Below are 27,468 nucleotides of genomic sequence, written 5' to 3'. Positions count from 1 at the left end.
ATATATTTATTTTCACAACAATTGTTTCGTCATGATAACATGACTTCGTCAGGTGAGCATGGTAACTAACTACATATTTCGGATACAGTTCTTTAAATAGTTGAAAAAAATATGGTGTGAAATATAATAAAATCCTGGAAATTCTTGGGTTTCAAAACAGGTTGAGTAAGGGTAATTTATTTAGGTCCGTTTGGTCGTTGAGGAGAATCTGTTTTTATGGTACCTATTTATCTCCATTGCTTCAAGGAAATTCAATTTTAGGGTCTTATTTTCTACGTGCAAAATTTCGAAATTGTTGTCGAAATCATGCCCGGTCTCTAACAGATGTTCTGCATATGTTGAATTACAAGTTCCGCTAACGTATGCTTTCTGGTGTTCTCCTATCCTAGTCCTAAATGATCTTCCTGTTTGACCAATGTATACATATGGGCAAGTACCACAATTCAACTTATAGACTCCAGACTTTCTATCTTTAGCGACTTTATCTTTATTGTTTTTCATTAAATTTCCTAATGAGTTTCTAGTTTTAAATGAAATATGGTAATTATTATTTTTCTTTAGGTATCTTGCTATTTTTTCAGATTTATGTCCAATGTATGAAAGGGAAATATATTTATTATCTTGTGGAATTGTTGGATATACAAGTGAAATAGATTTTTTTAATTGCATTCGGTTAAGTAATTTATTAATGATAGCTGGATTGAAACCATTGTTAAGTGCAATCTGTTTTATTGTATTGAGTTCAATATCAAAGTTCTCATGTCTCATGGTTATGTTGATCAATCTAAAAATCATGCTATTATAAGCTGCTAATTTTTGAGCATATGGGTGGGTAGAGGAGGAATGAATTGTGAGATCTGTATATGTTGGTTTTCGGAAAATTGAAAAATCATGTTTATTATTAATTTTCGTGATTTTTAAGTCAAGAAAATTAATACTATTATTTTGTTCTTCTTCATCATTGTCTTAATCATTGGCCATGATGACCTGGTCGTCTGCAAACTGTAGTGTAAACAGACACATCTCTCCCAGATCTACACCCATCCCTCTGCATTCACAAGGATATCGAATCAATTTTTCTCCAAGAAAAATTCAGTACGTGATTTTGAAGAAATAATCTTGATATAATGCTTAGAATTTCAGCTGTTTCAGTGATTACCTCCACTAGCAAGGACTTTTCGAATCATTTTTGTAGATAGTATCATTTTCATCGTAGTTCATCATTTGAATATAATTCAAATGAATCCTTTGTTTCTCAATTATACCATTTTCTCATCCCTTACGAAAGATATCAATATTATCGAATTTTCGTTTAGAGTTATTTCAATACTTTCAAATCCCTTTCGAGTTATTTCAATGTTTCCATACATATACATACAGGATGTGAAGTAATTAATGGATAATCCTGTACTGGCCAATAGGGAAGATCATGGCCGACCAGAAAATGTAACGTTATGTTCTGTAAAAATATCATAGTTTTCGAAATATCGGACAATTTCATTTTTTGCACCTTTACTCACTAATTTCAATGCTGTGATCACAAATCTTGTTATTTCTTTGAAAATTGTTTTTTAATTTACTCTCAAATAGCTGTACTATGAGATAAAGTACCAAATTCCTACCATCTTGCTTAATTTAGAAAAAAAAGGAGGATAATCCTCATGTTTGCAAATTCACTTACTTTTTTTTATAAGTTTCAGTCGTTATGGAGAAAAAAAATGTATTGAGACCTTCGTAAACATTTTATGAATAAATTGTCTATTTTATTGCGGTTCTAAAATGGTATAGAACATGACTTTTATTATTTCGAGTAAAGGAATAATCCGATTAATCTGTATCAAGGTAATTCTTAGGATAACATAAATTTTACAAAAGAAATATCTCTAGGTGTATACTGGATTTAGTAAGCAACTGAAGCTGAATTTGGAATTAGGAGACCTCATCAATAGACGAGGGGCAAGTGCTCGACGAAATTGAGAGCGATCCGACCACATCAGTGCGAGCTATATCAAGACGAACTGGCATTATTCTACAAGAACTGTTCACAGGATGTTACGTAAGGAACAATTGCACCCGTATCATTACCAACGAGTCCAATGTCTTCTACCAAGAGACTACCCATTAAGGCTCACATTTTGTAGAAACATGTTGAGAAAAATATGAAACGATCCTGATTTTTTCAATCATATTCTATGGAGCGACGAATCTTCTTGCAAAAAAGACGGCTTCCTCAACTTGCATAATTTGCATAGTTGGCAGGTCTCTAATCCACATCTAATGAGACAAGAAAGATCCCAGTACCAATTTAATATTAATTTGTGGACTGGGATTTTTGATGAGCAAGTGATCGGCCCATTTGAGTTGCCAGAAACACTAACAGCTGACCGATACCTTCATTTTCTAAGACATACACTGCCGCTATTACTAGAAAATTTGAATTTAGAAGACAGGAGACGGATGTGGCGGCAACATGATGGCTGCCCTGCACATTTCGCACGACAGGTGATTACTCAAATGAAAAATTCCCGAGAAGATGGATTGGAAGAATGGGTACAATTCCTTGGCCACCACGATCTCCTGATCTAAATCCATTAGATTTTTTCTTTTGGGGATGTCTCAAAGTGAAGGTATATGACAAGCCGATAAATTCAGTTGAAGAATTACGCACACGCATTAACGAAACAGCTCGAAATATTGATCAAGCCAGATATGCGCCACGAATCAAACGATCTTTTATTAGAAGATGTTTAGCGTGCATTCGTGCAGAAGGCGGACATTTAGAGCACTTACTGTATTTTAAAATAAATAGTGAAAATATAACTGTGTTTTATTCAACCATTATTAGTATCATCAGAAATCCCTAAAACTCTCTTTCACTGAAATAAGTACCTCAGTTGTAATAATAAAACGTAGTCCGAGCACCCAATACAATAATAACATGTATCATACCATTTCAGAACCGCAATGAAATAGACAATTTATTTATGAAATGTTCACAAAGGTCTCAATACATTTTTTTCTCCATAACGACTGAAACTTAAAGAAAAAAGTAAGTGAATTTGCAAACATGAGGATTATCCTACTTTTTTTTAAATTAGGCAAGATGGTAGGAATTTGGTAGTTTATCTCATAGTACAGCTATTTGAGAGTAAAAAAAAAAATGCCCAAAGAAATAACAAGGTTTGTGATCACAGCATTGAAATTAGTGAGTAAATGTGCACTTTTTAGAAAAAAATGAAATTGTCCGATATCACGAAAACTATGATATTTTTACTGGACATACATTTTCTGGTAGGACCTGACCTCCCCTATTCGCCAGTACAGAATTATCCATTAGTTACGCCACACCCTGTATACATAGGTATCATATCGATTATCCAGTTTTATTGATAATTAATTGTTTTTTTTCTCTGAAACTTGTTTTTTTCCATAATAAAAACGAATGGGATGGGATGAAAGAAAGGCTCAGTTGATGACTGGCATCCTCTTTAAACAAAAGGCCTTCCAAAATTCCTTGGTCGAGCGCCGTGGCCTTATTTTCTAGGAGGTATTGGTTAACCTCGCCATTTAACGTGAAAGTGGCCTAATCAGAAAAAATAATGTTTTGTATCAAGAGAGGGTCCCGCTGATATTTATCCATCATTTCTTCGCCAAATTGGATTCTTCTATCGGGATCATATTCGTTTAATTCTTGCACCAGTTTGATTTTATAGGGATGCCATTTTTCAAACGTCAATAGTTTGTGTACCGTTGTTTTGCACCGATATCGCGACTAACTTTACGTCCAGAAGTGTGCGCATCTTCCTCAAAACTCAGTAAAACATCTAATGCTGTATCAGCATTTGCAGAGGGACGACCTGATTTGCGCACAATTTCAACCGTGCCAGTTTCTCTAAATTTCTTTTCAATCTTACTGATCGTTGAACGCGTATTCATCATTAAGAGTCCGTTCACGCGGCGCAAATTCAGGCGTTTTCTTAACTAATTCGTTCTTGATTTTCTCAGAAACGGTAAACGCTATCGAGATGATTCAAAACAATATTGGAAGGTCTTTATCCCTTGTATGATCGTTAGGTAATAATTTCACTTAAAGTTGCAAATTAATTGTATTATTGACGTAGAAAGAACGATTTTCAATACAAATTTTGATCAATTTATTGGTGCTTCAGTTGACCCAAATTCAAAAATCTAATACAACATGGTCATAGCCTATTTTTTCTTCTTTCCAATGATACCAATGAGAAATATATTACATCATAGTTACTCAAAATTCTATGTGACGTTGTAAATCTGTTTCGAGTGCCAGAATTGTGAACTAAAAATCGTTGCTCCTCCCTGAGGGGCGTGGCTTGTAGCTATCAGGACCGTCTTTTAGGAAATATATTCTTGAAAACCTTTTGAAATATTTTGTCGCTTAAACCTGCAAGTTCCTATTCCAGCATTGATTATCTTTAAAGCCATATGTCTGATTTTCATGTTACTTTCTCGAATGAAAAGATGTATTCCTCATGGAAGGTTTCGGATTGGATGCAATAGTCAATTAATTACTTCGAACCGAAGGTTCGTAAGTTTGAGAAAAAGTAGATATCTGTTATTGAAAAAATCGATTCGGATGTAATGATGGCTGGCAAATTACCATGTTTTTAACATATTTCATATAATACAAAATTTGGGTAGTTCAGAACCTATCTAAGATTCGGTATTGTGCTACTGCTTGAGAATAATACTTTAAAAGTTAACAAGAAGTGATTTCGTTTGAATTGATTAGAGTTATTTCAAGATTTCATTGTCACATCAGATAAACATCAGTTGTAAATAAAGGTTATTCGGTACTCTTTTGTGTACCGTATTATTTCATTGCTGGACAATTTGACAGTTTCTAGGTAGGTTCAGCATTGCATAGGTACCTGAAAGAAGGCATTTAGGAGTAAAAATTTAAAATGGTCGATTTTTGTACCTATACGTATATTTCTACTTACTCATTGATTTTATGTTGAAATGAAGAATATACCCGACATTGAAATAACCATTTTCAAACTGAAATTCCTAGAATGGTATCCTCAATTTCGGGTTGAGGTATTACTAGAAGTTTTCATATCTATTTGTCCTGTGCAGTTCTCCTTATAATTTTGTTTATGTGTATTGAATTGAACCTTTTATGCAGGGAAATATCTTTGGATACATTCCGAATTGTTTATATTCAGCAATTTCTCTAAAAGAACATTCCAGTCACTCCGTTATTTTTGAATAAAATTTATCTAATATGCGTTTGGTGAAGGAAATAAAAATAGGGTTTCAGTCGAAATTAGTTTTCGTACGCATTATGTGTAGAATTTCGAAATGCTATGAATGTCCCTTGTTTTTAATTTACACTGTATAAAGAAAGAAAGACAATTTTTTACAATGATTTCAAAATAAAAGAGTACACAATGAAGTATGTAACACCAACAGTGCATACACACTATGAAAATTGAAATTCATCTTCGACAGCCATAGAAGCTGAAGGATTTTGTTCCAGTTTACCTATGTACAAATTGATACAGCAAAATGATTGCCGATGGGGACAGTAGTTGTTACAAAAAAAAATTCTTGATACTACTCTTGTTATAAGAAGCTCAATTTTTCTGTGTTCATCAACAGTTGAAACCATAGAAATATTGAGACTCTTAGATGGTACAAAACCTTATTATTTTATGGAAAAAGGTATTTGACCATTTTCCATTATTTATATTGATACGATACCATACGATGTTATATATTTTTGAAATCAGGAAAGATTGAGCTTTCAAAAAATAGCATAAAAATCTAGTGTTCCCATTTGAAAAAACATAACTTTGGGTCATAGCTTCATAATTAAAAACCCTTTTGAAAAGACGAGCAGGCCACTGGATTTTACGTAAAGAAGTGCCTCTATGTTGTTTTTATTTCAGAGCTCTATCATGAGTATGCGCGGAGATATCAATGTTTTCCGATATCGCCATTTTTCAAATTTTCGCCTATAACTCGAAAACAAAAGAAGTTAGCCAGAAATGAATAACTCTACTTTTCTTAGTTTCCCAGAAAAAGAGAACTACAATGGGGTATCAGATTTTGTCTTTATCCTCTGGTTCAAAAGTTGAAGTGCTAAAACATCGAAATTTGCCCACCTTGTATTGTTCAGAAAATAGAATGTACCAATCATTTACTGAGGTACTACTGTAACGAATTACGAGAACTCTCGAAAGCACGTAGTGTTCTAGGGCCGGTGAAGAATGTGATAAACTACAGTTCTCTGTAGGGTCAGATAATTATTGAGAAAATTGTGAAAAACCATACATAGATGAGGGAACATTCCAATAATATAGGGCTGAATTCTTGAGGGGTTTAATCAAAGCAGAAGAAGCTTATAATGAAATTGAGCTGAAAACACAGCTTCAAACTGATTCTGCTGATTGGCATCAGTAGAGGAGGAAATTGTTGACGACTTCAATATTTGGGAAAATATGTAAAATGCCTCCTATGACAAGTTGTTGCTCAACAGTTGAAAGTATTTTATAAAAACATTTTTCTGTAAAAGCTATAGATTCGAGAAAAAAAAATGAAGATCGTGCGAAGCGTCTATTAGAGAACGAATTGTGCTCGAAGATCACAAACAGTGGAATTTTTATTAATAAAAAATGGCCTTTTCTAGGTGCCTCTTCAGATGGCGTTGTTGAAAAAAATAATCATTCAATTGAAATCAAATGCCTGTTTTCAGCAAGAAATAATATGATGAAGGACGCTATTGGAAGGAAACAAATCACATATTTGGAAAAAATGATTATTAGAAATATCGATTAAAACAAAGTCATAAATATTATTTTCAACTTCAGGGACTGAAACAGAAAAATGCCTTTGTCGTATGGACTTTGAAGGACTTTTTATTTATCGAAGTCAACATCGATGAAGAGTTTTTCGAAGAAAAATTTTATTAGGAATCCCCAATACAAACTAGATCTTCAGGATAAGCAAAATTGAAGAAAAAAAAAAGGCAATTTGAAATATATCATTATGAACCAAGCTGATTTTTTTTTATTATTATAACAAAGTACTATTCCTCAAAACTGTAGATATTTATGAAAGGAGTTCATCAACATTCTCAATGAAATTTTGGATCAGATATTTCAAAATCCACGCCATTTAATTCATAAGGATTTTTACAATTCAAGAAATGAGGATAATGGTATATCAAAGCGTATTTGGATTCTCAATTCGATATCAAGTAATTATGGAAAGTAGAGAGTCTTTTTCGAAACCTAAAAAAGAGTTCCATAGTTCCATAATCATAGGTGACCATTTGACAATCATTTCATTTCATCAAAATGTCAAAAATGCGGCCGCAAATTCCGACACGCACTAGTAGAACACGAGAAAGAAACGAGATCATCCCAATGCGTTACAAATTCATTCTCTCTGGGCTGAGGGCCTAATACGTTCTCTATATTTTTACTACGATAGTCGACGCCCACCCGCTCTTGCCCCTTTACGTTGCGACTCCTCTGCTTCCCAAGCAGTGTGGTGTAAACAGACTCTTAAGGCCCGGTGCACACATCCGACTTTTGTAGTTACGACACCGTTGCTGTGTCGTACTTGCGGCCTGTGGTACAAAGAATCAAATGGGAGCATGCACACTACCCGCCGTGCAGTTGCGACGTCGTAACTGCCATCATACGGGTTGTGGTACAAAGAATCAAATGGGAGCATGCACACTAGCGTACGACACCGCAACGATGTCGCAACTGCAAATGTCGGATGTGTGCACCGGGGCTAAACGAATTGCACACTTCCATCTGAGTTCGTGATCTGTCTCCATACTCAATCATCATAAGTATTGCAATTTTTGTTTTACACTTAACTTAATTTCTACTTCAAATTAAATCTAAGCAATAATTAAAACATTCACGAATACCAAAAATATTGTAGTACTAAACTGTCATTTTTTTTTCTTTCGTTGAAGGCATCGACATTAGCCTCTAACCTACTATCACCAGACATGTACAACATCCTAGACATAGCCAGGATTCGAACCCGGTACCTTCGGAACCACAGTCGACCTCTACAGTCCACTGCAATACCCAGGCAGTAAATTTCGTTCATATTCTGTCTGCTAAACTTCAAGTACCAAACATGTTTGGAAACAGCTCTTTTTTATTGATCTAAGAATGTAACAAACTGAAGGGTGTTACATTTAAACCAATTGCCGCTAGACAATAAGTATTTTCTCTAATATTGTTCATTTAACTAATAAAGAATGTTACGCGTTACACAAAACTACACACAAAACTATTGTGTTTTTGTCCATCGTACACCAATTGGAATCAACATGTGATACAGTTTTGGAAGCAGTTAATCTGACAAATCACATGCGTTTTGAACCTCTTAGAAAGTGTGGGAAGTTCGCTTATCTTTGTCATTTTTTACTACAGTAGTTCTTAGTGGACCTCAAGGTCAACGAAACGCCGTACCTAAAAACGGCAGAGTGAATTGTCTGATTAGTCTGTGGTGATACTGGGAACGGTGAACATAATTCGGATAGTGCACTACCCTTACTGACAGCCGGAGTTGATTTTGGCGTCCGCGCCCAGGCAACACTGGACAATACCACAATCAGTGTGAAAAAAAAATATATGATCGGATTGAAATTCGAAATTTTTAGCGGTATTTCAAATCGCTGTATTTCCGATAACAATGATCGTATTTCAATTTGAGAAAAAAAACTTTTTAAACTTGATATTTCACTTTTAGGGCTTGATTATCTAAAGAGACTCCGATAGCCCTTTTTTTATCAACTTTTCAAAATGATGTAGAGAACGAACAAAAATTTTTTTCGAGAATCCAATAGCTACTTCTTGCACAGAATTCATTTAAGACTTTAAAACATCCCTTCAATTTTCTGTGCAAGCATTGATTGGTGAGTTTTTGATGGTTAAAGACAAAAAGGTCCTTTTCAATTCAAAGTTCGATAATTCAGCGAGAAGTGGTTGTATCGAAATTTTGAAAGAAAGATATTGGAGCTGAATGAACGAGTTATCTTATCCATATAATGGTTAAGTTGGGCAAAAAATTTACAAGTCTCTATGCCAAAAATAAAAATTGAAAATAATTCGCAGAAATTTTAGATACTGTATTCATTAGGATGTAGCGCTCCACGTTATTTGAAAAATTTTTTCATCATGAGATATCTAAACCTTAAACTTCAAGTTTCAAAACCTTTTTTTTCAAATTGAGATAAGACCATTGTTATCGAAAATATAGCCATTTCAAAAACCGCTAAAAATTTTGAATATTAATTTAATTCAAACGAATACTATGAATTGAAGTCATCATGGAGGACCCTTATCAAAAGGTTTCAATCGCCTGAGTGCCTTCGTTTGGGATATACAGGGTGATGTTCATCTTATGATTGGAATTTCACCGTTGAATAAATCTTTAACTAATCAATCGACTAATTTCAAATTTTGAAGTTTTGTCACGCTTTCCTATAGCCGTCCTTCAATATTTCTGAATTCGAGTAAATCAGATCCGGACCAGAAAAATTTCAGACTTATCCTATTTTCGTGAATACTGGATCACCCTGTATGTAGATATCATGATTTTTTTTCGTTTTCGTAACCACAAAAAATTAATTCATGAAAATTTCAAATCTCTGCTTGGCACGGTCATACAGCAATAAACATTCAATAAACATTCCCTTATGAGTGAAATTTTTTTAGTTCATTAATAATTCAAGGAATCCACCGCATAATTTCAATTTCTCAAGTTTTGTCGCCCTTCACTATCGCCTTCCTTCAATATTTCTTAAATCGAATGAATCAGATCCGAACTAGGAAAATTTAAGACCTTTTCTATTTTCTTGATATTGGACCACCCTGTATGTAGATATCATGATTTTTTTCGTTTTCGTAACCACAAAAAAATTAATTCATAATAAAAATTTCAAATCTCTGCTTGGCCCTATCATTCAGGGTGATCAAATAACATTTCTTCATGAAAGAAAATTCATAGTTCAAGATATCTTGAATTTATCGGAAGAATTATTTCGAAAATTGAAGTTGTTTAACCCTTTACGAGTGTCTCATCTAAATCTTCTTCAAATTATTTGAGAAAATTTTTAATCAACAAACTGGATAAAGAAAAGAACAAAAATGGAAAATATTTGATCTTGAAAACAATGAATCAAAAATAAAATATTTTCAGTTCAGCAGATATTGTTCAAAATGATATTCCTTCATTTTAATACATGTTTGAGCACGTTGATATGATACAGATGTTTCAAAGATTTCGCTATCTTATTCGGTTGAATCCGTTGTACTCCTATCATGAGGGAATGTTTATTGGTCACCCTGTATGACGGTGGCAAGCTGAGTTTCAGAATGTTGATTATGAATTAATCCGTTGTGGTTACGAACACGAAGAAAATTATGATATTGACGTACACGAAAAAAGAAAAAGTCTAAAATCTGATCTATTCGATTTCCGAAATATTGATGGAAGGCGATAGTAAAGGGCGACAACACTTCAAAAATGGAAATTATTCGGTGGATTTGTTGAAGAGTTATTGAACTAAAAAATTTTCACTTATAAGGGAATGTTTATTGATCACCCTGTATGGCCGTGCCAAGCAGAGATTTTGAATATTTATTATGAATAGATTCATTGTGGTCCGAAAACGGAAAAAAATCATAATGTTCACGTACAGGGTGATCCAATATTCACGAAAATAGGAAAAGTCTGAAATGTTCCTAGTCCAGATCTGATTCACTCGAATTCAGAAACATCGAAGGAAGGCGATAGGAAAAAGTGATAAAACTTCAAAATTTGAAATTATTCGGTCGATTAGTTAAAGAGTTATCGAACTGTAAAATTTCACTCATACGATGAACATCACCCTGTATATCCCCAACGAAGGCACTCAGGCGATTGAAACATCTCGATAAGGGTCCTCCATGATGACCTCAATTTATGGTATTCATTTGTCGCATTCTTCCCGGGACACCCTGTAAAAAGAAATGAAATGATAATATGCCTTGGTATATCAAGGACTGCAAAATTGAAATTATATGTTCTATCTCAATATATTTTCTCGTTTTTTGAAAGAAACGAACACATGTAAGTATCAATACTCCATTACTCGGGCACAAGGTTAAGGATGTTACTCGTACGCAATAACTGTAGGGTGCGTAAAGCAAGTCTTTTATGTGCGCTAACCGTCAACAGGAATGAACGTCATAAATAATCGAAAATATCCGTAACCTCAGGCGTTGTAACCATGAAGAAATTCCCCGTTAACTGGCATAAAAATACTTTTCGCAAGAAGCTTTATCAGAGGTTGGAAGGCATGGAAAGATGATCCCCAGCTGGCCATATCTGGAGGAGCGGAGTAAAAAGTATATCAAACGATGCTCTGCGGTATGCGGCTCACAGTGCGGAAATTTCTATCTTCTCGGTATTCACAGATACATAGGCGGCGTTTAGTGAAGTTCCTTGTAGCGGTAGTAACTGTCCTGGCCTGCTTCGATGGAGAACGCGGCTATTCTATAGAAGTATCATCTATGCGTGAAATATCTGCACGAGACACTTAATTAAGGCAGATCACCGCCGGACAACATTAACGACACAGGCGGCTCTGTGAGTGACATTTCAAACCGACGGCTCTTCTCTAATGGTCATGAGACGAATAGTTACCATTTTCCTCCTAGTCATCTTCAACGCTGCGCTGTCTACACACCGCCTTCTATTTAAGTGCATTGGTGTTTGAAACGGCCTATTGATTATGGCAGTAATACGTTTGAAAAGATTGCGTATAAGGACACAAAATTCATTACCATGCGTTGTTCCACATTATTCACTTCCAAGCATAGATGAACGAGAGTCGTCGTATTTTGAAACCGTAAAAGCCGTTTTCGATTATGATCAAGAGCGGTACCATTTAAATGAAACTATTGGATTTATGGCCGATGACACGATTCACCATTCAATTATAGGCATAAATCGCAATGCAACTTTTTCAGTGGAAATTACTTCTTCCTTGATTTTGCCCAAAGATAATTTGAATATGTTTTCACTCATAAAAGAAGATTTCTGTGTTTGGAAGCGCTCGGAGGTTGAAAGGAATGGAAATTCATCAGGCAGTATTGTTCACTGATTTTCGATTCGTTTGTTGCAACCTTAATATTGATATATATAAATATATATATATATATATATATATATCAACAATTTTAATTCCCAATATACAACAATAGTTATAAGTATGATAAGGGGTGTGGGAAAATTGATAAGTGTTATAATTTCACTCTTCTTTATTTCATTTAGTCGACGTTTCGATCCCGATGGGGACCTTCTTCAGGACTCTACAATAGCAATAGAAAACAGTCAAAAACATGGCAATCACAAAACATGTAAAAATAGTACATACCGAAATACAGAGTTGTAAAGATCTTATTTGAACACAAATCAATAGCTCTCAAGAAAGCAATGAACAAGAACATCAACAAATTTAGCGAAAAAAGATCTGATATTTCGTTAGCACAAGAGTAGAAATCAATTATCATATGTAAATAAGGTAAACAGAAAAATCAACAAAATGAGAGGTTGTCAAAAATGTTGTCAACCAGACTTGCCACAGAATACACGCACATGACAAATGAAACATAGAATAGCATTAAATCACACTTGGTCGCAGTAATTCACTCTCACCGAACTCAGAACAAATGCGATTATTGAAAGACTCCATGAACCGAATCCAATCCCCTCTCACAGAAATAGTCCGGAACACAGATTTCATTATTACGTTATCCCGACTGTAGAACTTGTGAAAATATTCATTCCATTTGATCCGTCCAATTCTCTGCCACCAAACTGGTCATAATGAATCAAATAAGTATAGATGGAGCTAATATTGTTTACATCCCTTCTGTAATTCATAGAACAAGTGTGTCGTTTAATATGGTACATCTCTAAGAAACATCTTTTCTTTCCACTAACTGCACATTCAAGAATTTTGGTGGAATCATAATCCATTGGGTGATCTTTGTCCCGGGTATGGTCTGCTAGGGCACAAATCTTATTTGGATTCTTGATGTCGCTCTTGTGTTGAGCAATCCTTCTCTTCAAAAGCTGAGATGTCTGACCAATATACACCTCACTACATATTGAACATGGAATACAATACACCACACCACTCATATTATCAACAGTCATCCTATCTTTCACTCGACTGTATAGTCTGTCAATTTTAAAATAAGATTTCGGAATCAATTTAATTTGTGTGGTCTTTAATTAATCTCAAAAATATTTATATTTAGATATTTATATGAATATTTATACAGGGTGTTTCAAGTTCGAAGGCCTATTAGACGTTTCTGGAGAACGGGGCCGATTTGAAATCTGAAAATTCAGAATATGACATTGTTCATGATGCCCTATTCAGCTAAAATATTTTAGAAGTTCTGGCACTTTCGGTTATACAAGAATTAAAAAAAAATTCTTCGAAAAAAATTTTTTTTCATTTTGTGTCTCAGATATTATAAAAATTTCCATTCTCAATTACTCTCTGCTAAAATTATTGCGTTAGTTCTCATAGTTTTCAAAATATTAAGAAAAATCGTAAAAAAGAGAGAATTTCCATAGTCACTATCACGTGAATTATTTTCACTGTGAATATCCTATGCGTATACTCAATTCACTTTCACAAACTAGAATGATGTTGGAATATCGTGCATATCTTGAATTTGAAAAATATCATCACAGGGTGTTTCAAATATTGTGCCAAAAATTGTGAACAAAATTTGATCATAACTTTCGATTTTCAAATCAGAACCCTATTTTTTTGTGATTTCGTTGAATTCTACGGTAAAAATAAGGGTAGTGTTCAAACATGATTATGCTCTCAAATTCAATAATTCAAGAGTTATTCCAGATTTTATGAATTTATGTTATACGTAGGGTCAATTTCATTCAATCTGTTTCTAGAGTGCGTTTCAAATATTCAATTATTTCAAAGTGACAGGTGTACTCATTATTGAATCTAGTAGATTATAATTTGATGATATGAATCCCTGTTATTCAAAAAATGAAATTCTGGATCTATTCCATATCCACGGTGAATGCAACAGAATTGTTTCGAGAACTTGTCGAGCATTCAATCAGAAATATCCACATTTACCACCAATTGACGAGAAGATAATTCGGAAGGATGTTTCAAACTTTCTGTTACTCCCTTTTCATCACCACGCTGATTTTTTCCTGAATTCATAAAATGTATTCTACCGCTTTTTCATATGAATAGAATTGGCACACAGGAGTCCTGCATGATTTTATTTCATTTGGTAGGTAGAGGTTTTTTTCTTCTAGGTAGGTACTCCATCCAGTATAATGGATATTCATGAAGTATGCAACATCCTTTCAAGTAGATGAGGAAATTTCTGATTTAAAATTTGATGAGTTCTACCAATAATTCTATTGCATTCATCGTGAATATGGAATTAGATATTTATAATACAAGTGCAGAACTTATTGATATTCTTCCAAGAGTTCAGAATGACCGAGTGGTGGAATGAGCCTTCTGTACGAGTTTTAAACATTATGTTCCCGAATTCACTGCCTTTTTATTGAAATTGACGGAAATTTCCATAAATATCTATTAGTGATTTTTGCATTGAAAAATTTTGGTTGGTAGAACAGTTTTCTCTATCACAAATTTGACAAATAATAGATAAATCCGTTCCAGTCTATTTTGTTCCACAAAATGTGCCGGAAAGAACTGATTTGCCACATAATTAGAGAAAAGTATATCCAGAATTTTGTCATTTGAATATCGGAAATTCAATTCGTGAATTCAAATTAGTGAAGCTTTGATAATGAAAATACCTGTCACATGTAAAGTAATTAGATATTTAAATTTCTATGGTCATAGAGTATTATTGCTAGTCTGTCTGGAAACAGATCGAATAAAATTGACCCTACGTATAACATAAATTCATAAAATCTCAAATAACTCTTGAATTATTGAATTTGACAGCATAATCACGTTTGGACAGTACTCTTATTTTTTACCGTAGAATCCAGCGAAATCACAAAAAAATAGGGTTCTGATTTGAAAATCGAAAGTTATGATCAAATTTTGTTCACAATTTTTGGCACCCTGTGATGATATTTCTCAAATTCAAGATATGCACGATGTTCCAACATCATTTTAGTTTGAGAAAGTGAATTGAAATAGGCATAGGATATTCACAGTAAAAATAATTCAGGTAATTGTGACTAAGGAAATTCTCTCTTTTTTACGGTTTTTCCTTGATATTTTGAAAACTATGAGGACTAACACAATAATTTTAGCAAAGAGTAATTGAGAATGGAAATCTCGATAATATCTGAGACATAAAATGAAAAAAAAGTTTGTTTTGAAAAAAATTTTTTTAATTCTTATATAACCGGAAGCGCCTGAACTTCGAAAATATTTTAGCTGAACAATGTCATATTCCGAAATTTTAGATTTAGGCGTACAACTTTGCTCTTGCCGTTTTGCAATAGCTGGCTGTAACGGTAAGTGGTAGTCGAAATAAATATATCGTAGATGTCATACAATAAGTTAAGTTATTTGTGAACATAACGCCATCGACATGTTAGTCGATTTGTGTCTGCATCATAAAGTTATTCACGATTAACCATGTCAGCTTACGAGTAAATTCTCGTCATTTGAGGGAGGTTTTAATTTTCTACTGAAATATGAATAAATCTGCGGCTGAGGCTCATCGAATGCTCTCAAATACCTATGGTGAAGCCGCAATTAGTGAAAGAACGTGCCGAGAGTGGTTTCAACGCTTCAAGAATGGTGATTTTGATGTCGAAGACCAGCATCGCGGTGGAAGAGAGAAGATTTTTGAAGATGCAGAATTGGAGGCAATACTTGATCAAGACTCATTTCAAACGCAACAATAATTGACAGGAGAATTAGGACTACAAGCCATTTCAAAACGCCTGAAAGTCATAGGAATGATTCAGAAACAAGAAACTTTTCTTGTTTCTGAATCAGTACGGCACCCACTTGGGTGCCGTAGGAGTTGAAGCCAGGAGGTGTTTGAACGGAGTTTGTTTGTTTGTGAACAGCTGCTTTCGAGGCAAAGACGGAAGGAATTTCTGCATCGGATTGGGACTGGAGACGAAAAACGGGTTCATTACGATAATCCCAAGCACATAAAATCATGTGGATATCCCGTCCATGCTTCCACGTCGACGGCTAAACCGAATATTCTCGGTTCTAAGGTCGTGCTCAGTATTTGGTGGGACCAGCTCGGCGTAGTGTATTATTTGTTGTTAAAACCGACTGAAACGATCACAGGCAATCGTTATCGAACGCAATCAATGCGTTTGTGTCGAGCATTGAGAGACAAACCGCCGCAATACGACGAGAGAGTAAATGAATGGATTTTACTGCATGACAATGCTCGACTTCATGTTGCGAAAGTCAAGATATACTTGAAAAAGTTGAAATGGGAATTCCTACCCCACCCGACGTATTCTCCAGACGTTGCTCCCTCGGACTATCACTTGTTTCGATCAATAGCACACAGACTGGCTGACCAGCACTTCCTATCTTATGAAGAATTTAAAACTTGGATCGATTCGTGGATCGCTTCAAAAGATGACCAGTTTTTTCAATTCGTACGCTGATCGAAAGATGTGAGAAAGTAAAGTGACCAGCGATGGGCAATATTTCGAATCATAAATGTATAACCAGTGTTTTACAATAAAGCCTCAAATTTCGGTAAAAAAATTTGTACGCTTATGTATTTGTTATATTATAATATATTTATTTACTTATCACGGTTTTAGCTATTCAGGTAGAAATTTAAAAAAAAAATAGTTAATCTATTGTTTCATATGAAAAAAAAAGAAGACAATTGGCAAGTATAACACCACATCTAATTTGGTCTGTGAACCCTTTGAAAACCTTGTAATCACAGCGTCCTCGTCAACATCAATGTCCCTGTATATGTTCAGGAGTACTAAACTGAATCCGATGCCAATATCGAAAAAACCAGAATAACACCATATGAACTACCATTTATTCATATCGAAAATAAACTTGCCGAATTTTCTGCTCGAATAGCTGTGCGAAAATTATGAGTTTCCATACAGTTTTATAATACGTCATAATCTCAAACAATCTATTAATATGAATTTCCACCAAGTAAAAAACCGATCCCATCAAGAAGATCTGGCATACAGGCAACGTTGCAGATTATTAGACCTAATATTAGGTCTATCTCTATGCATCTGGCAGACGTTACGTATTAAACATGATGGCCGCCGCCATATATAAACAATCGATAAAACCATCGATTTTGACGAAAAAAAGGCATTTTTATTTCAGGGAAAGCTTGAAATGTGATTAATTAATCATTTCTAACGAGAATCAGTTAATAAAATACAAGAAAACTAGCTATTAATGTGGATAACCTCACCTTCATTAGGCCAATTTCACAATTAAAAAAAAAAACTAGCTGAATTAAGGAATTTTTGACAGCGGATTCGTGATCTAAGACCCAAAATAAGTAAGTCTGCAAAATTTCATCACTTTTGAATCATTATTAAAATTAATTCTATATAGTAAACATTGTTTTTCTTTTCAGAAGATGGATTATTCTCGTTTGGATGGATAATTATACAGGATATTTATTTGTCGAATATCAATTAGAAGTATCTAGAGATGTTGGACCAATTTAAGTCTGAAAATTGAGATTAAAGCTTCAAATTATTTACTAATTTGTAAAGAAATACACAATATTTGATCAACAATTATATAGGGTGTATATATATTTGAAGTAGTAATTAGACATTTTGAAATCTGAAATTCTCATTTCTCTAGAAATGGCAATTTCTTTCTTCTTTAAAAAATTTGGGAAAAATGCATAAGCAAAATGTGAGAGTTATTATCAGTTAATAGAAATACTACCTGAAAAAGAAACTGCATTCAATGTTTATTCTCAGTTTTGACAAATATTGAATTTTCTTAATCCTTCGATAAGATCTATGAAAAGACCTACAGTGAAATTTTTGTTTTAGGAATATTCAGTATAGCTATAATAAACTGAAAAGCAGCAGAATGAATAGATCTACCTTCCAAAAACCCATGGCTTATGTTGCCTCACAAGCAATCGTAACATTTTTGAGAAATCAGGTTATAAGAAGTCCCTCATTTCCAAGGTTCATCAATACTTTTTTCAGTTGAGCAACAAATTATTCTTCTATTCCATAATTTATTAAGAAATACAATATATGATCAACAATTATATAGGGTGTATATATTTAGAATATATATATATATTTAGAATACAAGGAAGGACACCTTTTGAAATCTAAAAATTTGGTTAATAGTAGGTAATTTTTCATAATTTATAAACTAATACAATATATAATTTGCAAGTATAAAGGTCGGTTGCATAGATTTAGAATACCAAATAGTGATTTCTATTTTGCTTACTCTTCTGTTGCATATTTCTTGAAGGTATATGGACAAAAATGATTCTTGTGGGTTCTGGTGAACGATCAAAGGGATACAGAATACAGGTAACAATGTCATCAGTCGAGATGTAGTTATCATAGATAAGGGATGATATAGAAATTTCACTAGATAATTCTCATTCAGTGGAGGACAGCTTGTAGCTCTGGGTTTTACTCAGAAGTAAATTAGTAAATTGAACAGGGCAATTTATGTCCTATATAGTAAATAAAATTTTGACAGATATTAGTAGAAAAAGATCAACAATTGAGCATTGTATTTACAATCCAAAAATAACTTGCTAACTGTTGTTGCATTGTACGTGGATGATTTCTTTGTTTTAACTAATGTTTATTCTGAATGAATATATCTGATAGAAAATTTAAGTGATAATTTTATCATAAAGAATTAAGGGAACGCTAAAAAATGTTTAGGGATGAATATCCCTAGAAATTATGAAAAAGGTAGTATAGTAATTATTTATATTCTTCAAATATGTATTGTAATAATTCAACATGTCTGATTGTAAACACATGAAAACTCCTTTGAAAACTTAATTGAAAATTGATTCAACATAAGAGAGTTGTAATGATGAACCATATAAAAAATTAATAGGTTTATCAACGTCTTTAGCAGTATTAACTAATCCTGATAAAGCACACTTTGTTAATCTCTTGATTCAATTTAATAATTATCTCATTATTGAACACAGGAAAAGTGCAAAACTCATTTCAAGATGCAAGTAAAAAAAGATCATCGTTCAATGTTTACTTCAGGACCTGTGTTCAGTATTTGAAATGACTGCCTCGGTACTAAAATTGTATCAGCCAATACTATTGACCCATGTTAGTGGGTTCGATGATAACTACACTGACTTGATTTTTTCAAATGTTAACTTTGGATCTGAATCAATGAATAATTTAATTTTTACCAAAATGAAGAGCAATTACTAAATCAGTAGGATAGCATTTTTGAACTGGCCATATAGCACCTATTCCTATAACGATTAAAAGATTGGAAACTTTAGTGAACAAATAGGTATATACATTTTTATAAAAGTTTAATCATTCATTCATGACATGGCAAGTATTAATAAATAGTTACTTTTTAAAGTATTTTATACCTACATTGAATTGCTGGACAATTTATACCAATTTCGAAAGTAACTGCCATGTCAAAATTCTTCATATACTGAATGATCCTTCAAATTTTATTTCTGTCGTAACATTTTGACTAGTAATTCAAGTGAAAAATTTGAACTGATTTTATATATGTATATAGTATAGCTATAAATGAACAACCTGAAAAGAGACAGAATGAATAGACTTGCCTTTCGAATACCCATGGCTTATGTTACCTCATAAGCAAATTTAATATCTAGATAGAACCTTTTTGAGAAATCAGGTTATAAGTTTGAGAGTCTCTTAATTTCCAAGTTTTCAGTTGAACGACAAATAATATTATGATAATATAACAGGGTATATATGGTTGAAATTATTCGTATGAAAGATTTCACAATGATTTGATTTCTTCATTATAAATTCAACAGCACTGCACTCAAATTCTTCAAAAACTGATAGGTCACTTATATTTTTGCACTCTTCAGTCGTAAAAGTGTATATTTTAGATATTCAAAAATCACATGGAAATTTTTGAATGTCATCTGACTAACTTCGCTCTTTTTCCAGTAATAAAGCCAATTGTGAATTATCTATAAGGAGTTTTTCTATCTGTTTAATACTGTTTCATGGTAGTACACCTTTTGGTTAATCTTTACTTTAACGCCCCCTCCCCAATTTTGATAATATTTCGTATAGTGATTCGTTATGATGTTTTCATGCTATATTTTCAATAAGAGCACTGGCAAATAAATAGTTCTCGAGATAATCGATGAAGAAAATTGCTATTTCAATAACACTTACTTAATACGTGTCTGATATTCTGATGACAACTAATTTATATTTTCTATGAATATCTATGTTCATATTTTTCACCATCAAATTTAGCACAAAATACACAAGACCTTTAAATTAACAATAAATCATACTTCTTAACATTTTTCCGGTTTTCAATGACAATCATGGACGCCTTTTCGTTTTTCAATATTTTTCATTTTGCCCCCCTCTGAGAAAAATTTCTACTGGCGCACATGCCATTATAGTTATAATTGGTTAATATTATTCTATAACTATATATAGGAAAAGATATTGAGTAGGCCGTCGCTTCATATTTTAATATCCATGGTTATTTAAAAAAATTGAAATTCAGATTTGAAAATAAATTAGAAATTTTAATTTCTTAGAAGTGATTTCCTATTTTTTAAGCTCAAATTCAAAATGTAAGTAAATTAAGAAATTTTTTATCTTGAAATATTGTTCTTTCGGATAAGTTCGCATGAATATTTTTTTTTTAATCATTTGCAGATTGAAATGGTTGATCTACAGCCTGTTGTACAGAGTTGTGGCTATAACGTCTGCAGAGAATGTTCCTTCACGAAAATTGAGTTCAACCAGCATATTTCGAATGAAGTTGTGGCGCGGCTATTCCTTATAGCTCATGGGGTGTTGTCGTGTCACTCTTTATGCGAAAAATGCCAGTCAAGAGTATCTGCGGACTTTGAAAGAAATCTGTTTAGATGCCGTAAGGTGATTTTCCTGCCAAAAAGAGGACGTGCCAAGTGCAATTCTTCTTGTTTGCTATCGTAAGTAATTGCACAAGTGCATCAAAATCACCGATAATTTTGCATGACTGTGTGTTGTCATAAAAACTGCATGAGTTCATTTTCATTTTTGGAGAAAGAGCCCGACACCGAAGGTGGAGGGCTCTTTCTCCAAAAATGAAAATGAACTCATGCAGTTTTTCAAAGAAAACATGCTGGAATGCAAAATTATCCTGTCATTTTGATGCTGTAATTTTCGATAATTGTTCTCTATAGAATTTTTGACAGGAGGGAAATATTCATTGATATTGTATTGGTGCAGGACGGTAAACTGATGTTGTGGGCTTCTTTCATTTTGTTGCTGACTTAAGGTTTAGGAATTATTTTTTGTTGGTAATTAATGATTGCGAACTAGTTTTTATGCTGAATTACATTTACTTTAGATATATTTTTTTTAATTTTTGAATTATTTCGTTTCTGAGAACAACGTCATCAAACAGCAGAATTACAAGTGTGTAGTTATATTAGGTTAGGTTATGGTTATGTTAGGTTATGGTTATGTTAGGTTACGTTTAATTTTTTTTGAATAAAAATTGTAGAATTTTTTAAAATTGTTTTTGAGAATGACGTCATCAATTTACAGAATCACAAATGTGCAGTTATATAAGGTTTGGTTATGGTTATGTTAGGTTATGGTTATGTTAGGTTATGGTTATGTTAGGTTATGGTTATGTTAGGTTACGTTTAAATATTTTTGAATAAAATTTGTAGAACGTTTCTTCAAAAATTCTTACCCACCCAGCACCCCTGTTCACTCCCTATCCCGTTCAACAAATCAGCAAAAATACTTGTTTGCCATCATCGAAAACCATCAAGAATCATTGTAAAATGCACATTTTCAATGAAAAATAACAGAAAAGTGAAAAATACGAGGGGGCGTTAAAGTAAAGAATTACCCAACTTTTACTCCAATCCAAGACTGAATTGACTGGGTGATTCATGTTTATTAAAAGTTTACAATTTACGAATATCGGTATTCCTATTGATGATCAGATGAAACTTCTGTTCTCTTTTGTAGTTCCATCTTCTGTCGCAATAGCTTCAAATTCTCACGAAAGAGAATGTAGTTTTATAGTTTGTGGAAAATAAACTAAAAATTCCTGAAATGAAGTAACATTCATCCAATTGAATCAATATTACGAACCTAAATTGAGGAAAATGCATTCGATGATATAAATGTTCATTTCTAAATTTTGACAAATATCTATCGAATTTTTGATTCGCCGAAGACTTTGCATTTTATCTGTCGGCATTTATTTAAATATTGAATAACAATTTTGGAAACTGCAAACTTCTTCAAGAACTTTCATATATGGAAATGGAATATTTATTATTAACATGACACTGACAGTCAAATTGTCCTCAGATACCACAGAAATATGGGACTTGAAATGTCAAAATGATCCGAAACACCCCGTATACTCGAAAACCGCGAGGAGAATCGAAGGTTTGGGATTTTTCCCGGGATCTCCAGACGATTTTGAGGGGGGTCTTATTCTTGTCATTTTTGCTCTAGATGGTCCCGTTTGGGCTGTGATTTTACGTTTAAAGTTTGACGTATATGTGCAAGCGGTTTTATATATACTTAGATATATATATATATATATATATATATATATATATATTTGAACTTTGTGTGTTCCGAATTGGACCGCGTCTAATATTTTGTCGTGTTCGACGTTTCGGCTCCGAATATATATATATATATATATATATATATATATATATATATATATATATATATATATATAGTAAGATAAATTATTTGCCGAATTAGGTAAGGAGGTGTGGTTGGGTATCTAGGCAATTTAGAAAAGATCAACAGTCTATTGTCTATTCATCTATATTTCGAACCAATATGCGGTTCTTCTTCAGGATGCTAAACATCACACAAATTACAAAGTTAGAGTTGGAAAGTTGTAAAAACAGCAATTTATGCTTACATCTGACAAGACAGAATTATTTAAGATGATAAGTACAGCTATAAAAGGTCTTCTACTCATAAAATTCAATAAAAATCACAATAAATCTAGAAATCTCAGAAACGTTGCCGTAATGCATATGTCAATTTTACAGGTTAACATTCATAGAACAGGGGAACACAGAGAAAACAACAATTCACGAAGTGACATAAAGTCATGTTTATCTAGATGGCCTACGATCTAAGGATAATAAATAACTATATACAACACTTAAATTCTTCAAGTCAGTCTTCTTTTTGATATTATTTTCATTTTCATTTATAAAACACATTTCAAGGAAACTTCTTTTATTATAGTTAGAATTGGTACATAATATTTCAACTTCATCAAACTTAAAATTGTGGTCTAGAGAGGACGAATGGCTAGCTAATGCACATCTATCAGGTCGTTATCTGGCGTCACTCTTATGTATTGAGATACGTCTTTTTAAACATTGTGATGTCTGTCCAACATACACAGACTCACAGTTCTCACATGGAATGCGATAAATCACGTCAGATCTAGACATGGTGTGGATCTTATCTTTAGTTTGGCTGAAAAGAACGCCTACTACTAAAGGATTGTACTTCGCAATTTTTATGTTCTCAATTTCTTTTAAAATTTTGGTCAATTTACCTGTTAATGGTGGAATGAGGGGCAGGCTTGCATATTTGTCATGTGTGGCAGGGTCGACTAATGTCGATGTTCTTATCTGTGGGACTTCGTCGATTTGGTTAGAAGTTAGAGAATGCAGACATCTGTTCAAAAACATCCTAGGGTAACCATTGTTCTCAAAGATCTTAAGCAACTTTTCTTCACTGTTATGAAGAAAGTCTGGATGGCAGATTTTCTTAATTCTACGAAACATACCTTTAATTAAGTTAGTTTTCATAGCCCAAGAATGGTTGGAACTATAATGTATATAACGACCTGAAGAGGTCGGTTTTTGGTACCAATCCAATTTTACAATGTTACCTGCACATCTGATAGCTTTGGTGCCAAGGAATGGGACACCATTTTCAGTTTCTTCCTCTGCAGTAAATTTAATGTGTGGGTCGTAGTTATTGAAAACTGCCAAAGTCGTACCAGTCCTGTCTTCGGGAATAGCAAGGAGAAGGTCATCAACATATTGATAGGTAATCGGCACCTGGAAGGGCAGTAGAGGAATGCAATATTTCAAAAGCACTAACATGACTATATTATCAAAATGGGACTGATTTTACTTCCCATTGCACAACCAAAGATTTGTGAAATGAAGGAACCCTTGAAAACAAAATAGCTGGACTCAAATAAAAACTTTATGATTATTAGAAAAGTGATATATCTATGGTTGTGACCTGACTTACTCTGGACCATTCCTGCTGGATAATTTGTATAACTAGCTCTAGTGAAATATTCGTGAATAAACTGACAGCATCTAAGGAAATGAGTTTATACCCTTGGGGTAATATAAAGTTATTAATTTTGGAAGCAAATGAATTTCAATGTAAAAACAACAAAATTGTCAAACAACTGAAAGACAAAGGTTTTATTGATGCTTCCATGGCCAGAAAATTAACCACCTATAGAGCGATTAAATTTACTGCAGAGGAAGAAACTGAAAATGGTGTCCCATTCCTTGACACCAAAGCTATCAGATGTGCAGGTAACATTGTAAAATTGGATTGGTACCAAAAACCGACCTCTTCAGGTCGTTATATACATTATAGTTCCAACCATTCTTGGGCTAAGAAAACTAACTTAATTAAAGGTATGTTTCGTAGAATTAAGAAAATCTGCCATCCAGACTTTCTTCATAACAGTGAAGAAAAGTTGCTTAAGATCTTTGAGAACAATGGTTACCCTAGGATGTTTTTGAACAGATGTCTGCATTCTCTAACTTCTAACCAAATCGACGAAGTCCCACAGATAAGAACATCGACATTAGTCGACCCTGCCACACATGACAAATATGCAAGCCTGCCCCTCATTCCACCATTAACAGGTAAATTGACCAAAATTTTAAAAGAAATTGAGAACATAAAAATTGCGAAGTACAATCCTTTAGTAGTAGGCGTTCTTTTCAGCCAAACTAAAGATAAGATCCACACCATGTCTAGATCTGACGTGATTTATCGCATTCCATGTGAGAACTGTGAGTCTGTGTATGTTGGACAGACATCACAATGTTTAAAAAGACGTATCTCAATACATAAGAGTGACGCCAGATAACGACCTGATAGATGTGCATTAGCTAGCCATTCGTCCTCTCTAGACCACAATTTTAAGTTTGATGAAGTTGAAATATTATGTACCAATTCTAACTATAATAAAAGAAGTTTCCTTGAAATGTGTTTTATAAATGAAAATGAAAATAATATCAATAAGAAGACTGACTTGAAGAATTTAAGTGTTGTATATAGTTATTTATTATCCATAGATCGTAGGCCATCTAGATAAACATGACTTTATGTCACTTCGTGAATTGTTATTTTCTCTGTGTTCCCCTGTTCTATGAATGTTAGCCTGTAAAATTGACATATGCATTACGGCAACGTTTCTGAGATTTCTAGATTTATTGTGATTTTTATTGAATTTTATGAGTAGAAGACCTTTTATAGCTGTACTTATCATCTTAAATAATTCTGTCTTGTCAGATGTAAGCATAAATTGCTGTTTTTACAACTTTCCAACTCTAACTTTGTAATTTGTGTGATTTTTAGCATTCTGAAGAAGAACCGCATATTGGTTCGAAATATAGATGAATAGACGATAGACTGTTGATCTTTTCTAAATTGCCTAGATACCCAACCACACCTCCCTATATATATATATATATATATATATATATATATATATATACTAGACAAAAATGTTAGGATGTTTCGATCTAGGAAATTCAGTGATACACTTTTATATCATCCAAGCTTTCGGTAAGACTTCTTACCTTTCTCAAGGATCTGTAATATATATTAAATATAAACATAACAATTAGCAAGTTCACAAAACTAACGTACATATATTGTGGTTTTATTCCTTCCTGTTAATCTCATTTCAAAATATTGAAAAACAAAATGATTCAACCCATTTACTCTCTCACACTAATAAAGATTCAACAAATAACTTATAATATTGATGAAACTCATATATTCTGTCAGATATCAATCCATTTAAGGTAAATAAACCATGACACCACTTGTCAAAGATAGACATGAATGACGTCCGGTTCCACAGAATTATATTCACTTTCTTAATTTTGTTTATTATTAGCAGGTGTAGAAACTAAGAAATGGTGGATGCGAAATTCTTCGACAATTCAATCAAGTAGAAGTAGATGTTATTAAGATTGTTAGTATCTTGCTTTGTATTTATGGTATTGTCAGTCACTGCTATCGATAACATCTCCAAGAATAATCTTTTATGTAATGGGGTTCCTTGAATAGTAATTTCGTGTTAGAATAATCTATTACATGGTCATTATTGTTCGCATGTATAGCTAAGGCACAAGTTCTTAAATTTCTCCTTGCATCACTCTTATGAGATGTTATTCTGTCTAGGGCTGGGACTTTTCGCCTTTTTGTATTCGAATATTCATCCATAAATTTATTCGATTATTCGAATAATTCATTCAAACAAATATTCATGTTTGATTATTCATGAGTAGTCATGAATATTCAACTATTCGTTGATTATTCAGTGATTATTCAATGATTATTCAGTGATTATCCAATGATTATTAAGTGATTATCCAATGATTATACAGTGATTATTCAATGAATATTCAGTCAATATTCAGTGATTAAACTCATGTTTTAATGATCCAATAAAATCCGAGCGTTTTGATGAGTGAATATACCTTTTGCGACGTGGTATAATCGTTTTGGTGTTTTGCCTCTCGCCATATACGCTCTATTAGTGTGACGTCACACACCGCCATTTTTAGTTCTCCTGTCAGTGTTCGGAATCCAAACAAATAAATCGTCATTCAAATTAGTACGGTCTCGTTGAAGGAATTGACTTATTTTCATAAATAAGAGTATTTGAGGAAAATTTTCAGTATTAATTGATAGACAGAAGGAACGAGGTTAATACCAGTAACTTTGAATCCTGTATCATTCCCCAGATTTTGTAAAAAGCCGTGTTTATTAGTTGAACCTCAAGTTCAACTTACGGCATTATCTCGTTCCTTCTGTCTATAAATTAATAGTAAAATCGTTCCTCAAATAATCTTATTTATCAAAATAAGCCAATTTCTTCAACGACAACGTACAAATGTGAATGACAAT

General features: G+C 33.2%; 1 protein-coding gene across 1 annotated transcript in view; it reads right to left on the bottom strand.

Annotated features, from left to right (window-relative positions):
• The window catches only part of LOC123673717 (vitamin D3 receptor-like), a 307,940-nt gene that overhangs the window by 228,433 nt on the left and 52,039 nt on the right, over window positions 1-27,468 (bottom strand). The window lies entirely within an intron of this gene.

The sequence above is a fragment of the Harmonia axyridis genome, chromosome 2 (assembly GCF_914767665.1).
Source record: "Harmonia axyridis chromosome 2, icHarAxyr1.1, whole genome shotgun sequence".
In the NCBI taxonomy this organism is placed as follows: domain Eukaryota; kingdom Metazoa; phylum Arthropoda; class Insecta; order Coleoptera; family Coccinellidae; genus Harmonia; species Harmonia axyridis.
The sequence above is the reverse complement of the archived record's forward strand: the minus strand, read 5'-3'. Positions and strand labels throughout refer to the sequence as shown.